Source organism: Cajanus cajan, chromosome 8 (genome assembly GCF_000230855.2).
Source record: "Cajanus cajan strain Asha chromosome 8, NIPB_CcT2T_4, whole genome shotgun sequence".
NCBI classification, from domain to species: domain Eukaryota; kingdom Viridiplantae; phylum Streptophyta; class Magnoliopsida; order Fabales; family Fabaceae; genus Cajanus; species Cajanus cajan.
In genome coordinates this window covers 57,058,663-57,062,971 of record NC_138524.1, presented here as the reverse complement: position 1 = coordinate 57,062,971, position 4,309 = coordinate 57,058,663, and the positions used below count along the sequence as shown (strand labels likewise).

The window sequence follows — 4,309 nt, the reverse complement described above, 5'->3', positions numbered from 1 at the left end:
ACTTCAAACTCATTTCAATTTCACTTGAACATGTTTGAAGCACACACTTTAAGTCAACAATGTACAACCACTTGTGCAACAATGTAAACTCCTAGATTAGAAAACATTGTTCATTGAAAACTTGAATCATGAAAATGCTTATTCCAAAAAGATTGTCAATTTTTTTTTTCAAAAAGAATTTTGTTATCACTGCCAAAATACGTCAAAAACTACTGTATCAAAAAAAAAACTTACTACCAAACTACATGCTCGCAAAATAAAGCATCCATGTTAATTGAAACAACCAAAAGTACTTACCAAGTAAAGGTAGTTAAACCAAAACATGAAAATTAAAGACTGAAAGTAATTGTTGTAACCCAAAATAAAACTGCAACTAAAATTACTATAAATTAAACTAAACAAAAACTGCTAAAAAACCCTTCAGTTGTCCTCCTCCTCATCATCATCTTCTTCTCTGCATCCTCTCTATGCTCATCCTCGCCTTCTTCTTCATCTTCCATTTCATCTCCACCTTCCTGCTCCGCTTCCTGCTCTGGCTGCTCCTCCTCTACATCTCCCTCAAAATTTGGACTGTCCCCAGGCCAATGGAACTATTGCTGAAAGGTCACTGGGGATGGCCACTAGAATGGAGGGCCTCCATTAAACTGATGCTGGTGAGCATGGTAAAGGCTGGTGTTGAGAGACATCAATGCCAGGTGATTTTCCAGATTTTGTTGTTCAATGTGATGAAAATGAGCAGCCATGAATGTTGGACTAGCTACTTGGGAAGCGGAAGATGCCTGCCAATGTCTTTGAGATCTAGGCAGTGAAGTGTCACCCTGCTGTTCACTCTTGCAATGGATTTTGATGTATGAAGCATTGATTGGAGGTCGGAGATATTTCTTCAAATTGTTTGGCAGGCGAGAACCACTTGCCTTACACAGCCCTGTAAGTAGTCCTGGAAATCCCAGGGGTTTAGAAACTCCTGTAAGAGAAGGAGTAGAAAGGACGGCCTTGTGTATTTCATTAGAAATAATTAAAGTTATGTCTACGCCATCCTTAGTCAAAATAGAGTAGAGAAGGGTTGCCCTAGACATATTCAGATTAGAGATGTGTGTAATAGAGTACACATTGCAATAAAGAAAATTTTGCCAGATGCGTGCAATAGTAGTCAAGTTATTTCTAAGAATTGAGATTGGATTTCCTGTCACCCCCACAGTATAAGTACAACCTGGCAAACATAGAAGCTTGGCCATTTTATCAGCCTTAAAAGCACGAGCCTTCTTCAGTAAGCCATACTCATCAAGTCCATCATCTCCTAAGCTGTAAGGGCTTCCCAGATATTCATTAATGGCGTCCCTAGCATAGGTGAATGTGACTCCTTTCACCCAACTATTCCTTGTTTGATCATGCTTCTGCAGAGGGAAAGCATTGGCATAAAATTCCTTGATGATATCCTCATTATATTTCTTTTATGGGGTAGCCAATTTGTTCCACTTCCTTCTTATTATCTCTCCTTGAAATTCCATATATTCTCCTACATTTAAATCCACTCTTCTTTCAGCAATTTTCTGTCTAGGCTCCAATTCCGCAAACCTTTGTTGTTTAGACTTGGTAAGGAATCGTTGCCTATCCAAACGGATTGGAGCAACAGGTTGTGGGGCAGGCTCATCATTGTCTGAATCACTAGGAGGAGGGTTGGAAGAAGCTTGACCCTTCCTTTTCTTGCTTACAAGAATCTCATGAGTGTGGGAAGTAGTTTTGGTTCTGGCCATCTACATTGTATTCAAATAAAAACAAGGAACAACAAAACTGCATTTGTTAGAACAACTCCAAATAATTAACTTAACAGGGTATAAACGGCTCAGCCCCTTGAAAGGGCTGAGCGCCTTGATCATTGTGGCTTCCTACCTTCAATCCGCTCAGCTCCTTGAAAATGCTGAGCGCTTTAAACATTTTGAGTTTCTGTCTCTAATCTGCTCAGTGCCTTGGAAGTGCTGAGTGCTTTACTTCCAGAATTGTTTACCTAATATAATACCTCTGTATCCTCACAATCCATGAAAGTAACAACCTTTAACCCTTATGAGCACGCGAAGGTTTAAAATTAATAGAACTATTTTAGAAATCCAAACCCTAGATCATGAATTATAGAGGAATGTAGCAACTTAACCATGCCAGATGAAATGTAAACTTAAATTTGAAGAAAATGGAGGCAAAAGAGAGTTACGAATGAGATTGTCACTTTATAACGAAGAACGGACAACATGGGAACATACCTGGGATCTGAATGTGACTTGGTGATGTGTGCAAGAAGAAGAAAAAGAAAATAGAGCACCTTGGAGCTCGTGGGAACGCGATTCTTTGGATGATATTTTTTTTCTACCTTTCCTCTTGTTATTTTGTGCTTTCTTCTTCTATGGAGAGCTAAAGCTCTAGGATTGGGATTCATGTAATCATCAAACTCCTTTGTATTCCTTTTTTATTCATATATATATTACATCTATTACTCAGTGTCAGTGATTTGTATTTTGTTCTTAATGCTTTGATAAACTGATCATTTATCTTTGATCTTGGATTTAGAATTTGGTTGGAAAACGTTTCCTGAATCTAGATTTGAAACAAATCACCTATTAGTTTTGAAAGCCAGGGATGGTTTTGGAATTAATAATTACAACAAGTTCTGATTCTTAATGCAAGACATTTAACTGAATAAAGTGAGGAATCATTCATTGAGTTAAATATCTTAGAATTTCTTATGCCAAGGAATTGGGTCTGAATGAATATAGAGAACTCAATGACAATGAGTAATAGAATCATTTGCAAGAATCCATAGGAATACATAGGAGGGAGATTAATGAAATTTAATTCCAACTATTTCTCATATCTATTTTTCTTAATGTTAATCTGACTTTGGTTATTTAAGTTTAAATCATTGATCACATCAAATATTTAACATGTGTGAATATTCAAGCTTTGAATTTACAAGTAACAATTAGTATAATAGAAATCAAAATCTACTTCATAAGTCCCTGAGGATCGACAACCTTTATACTATATTACAGAGACTTGGGTGCGCTTGCTCGAAATACCAACAAGTTTCTTGGCGTCATTGCCAGGGACTTGTTTGTTCTAACTTTTCTGTTTAAGTCATTCTTTGTATGCGAGGTAAAATTCCTGCTGAGCATTTGCTATTTGATCCAGAGATTGAGAAAATAGTTAGGAAAAAAAATAGTAAAAGAAGGCGGAAAAGGAAGCTTAAACAGGAAAGGCAGGAACAGGAAGGTACTTTCACCTTAGTTTCAGCTCAACATTCTACTCCTGAATCAATGGTTGAAGAAGGATCAGGTGGTGATAGACCACGTCATCATCCCCCAAGGAGACTCTTAGGAGAATATAATCATTAGTTGGGTCCTAGGCACTTCTCCAGTATTGCTAGGCCAACCAAGGGGGTGGAAATGAAACCAGCATTATTATCTCTCATAACTACCAATCAATTTGCAGGGATGGATCATGAAGATCCTTACACTCATCTATCTACTTTCTATGAACTCATTGGTACTATGGGCGTTCCTGAAGAGGAGGAAGAAGCGGTGTATCTACGATTGTTTCCTTTTTCTTTGACAGGTAAAGCCAAGACATGGTTGCAAGCCCACCCAAATCAGAGTTTGACCAGATGGGAAGATGTAAAGCGAAAGTTTCTAGCTAGATTCTTTCCTCCGTCCAGATATATAAGTGTCAAATCAACAATTGCAACTTTCTCTCAAGGCACTAATGAACCTCTCTGTGAAGCTTGGGAGAGATATAAATCCTTATTGAGAAAATGCCCAAATCACGGATTTGATGATGTTGCACAGCTCAACATGTTCTGTAATGGGTTAAGGCCACAAACAAAAATGTTATTGGATGCTTCTGCAGGTGGCTCTACGATGATGAAGGATTCCGAGGAAGCAATCACTATCATTGATGCTTTGGCAACCAGTTATTATCAAGCTCACCATGATAGAAGTCAGCCCACAAAAAGAGAAATTCTGGAACTGGATACTCAAAATGCAATACTAGCTCAGAATAAACTTCTTTCTCAGCAAATGGAAGAATTAAAGAAACAAATGTCCAAGCTTCAAGTGGGATCATCTTCACGCCCTCAGCAGGTAATGAGATGTGATTTTTGTGCAGGTGATCATCCAAATGGACATTGCACCATTACTGAACCAGACCAGGAGGAGGAAGTGAATTACATGAATAATCCAGGAAGGCAAGGGAATTTCTCTAGCAATTACAATCAGAATCAAGGTTGGAGGAAAAATCAAAATCAGTATTTTGGTTGGAAGCA

The 4,309-nt window shown here is 38.0% G+C and overlaps 1 non-coding gene across 1 annotated transcript; it reads right to left on the bottom strand.

Annotated features, from left to right (window-relative positions):
- Positions 1-3,710: 3,710 nt before the first annotated feature.
- Positions 3,711-3,817, bottom strand: LOC114916823 (small nucleolar RNA R71). Its single transcript, XR_003805433.1, has one exon. It is a non-coding gene; the product is annotated as a small nucleolar RNA R71 (small nucleolar RNA).
- Positions 3,818-4,309: the final 492 nt, after the last annotated feature.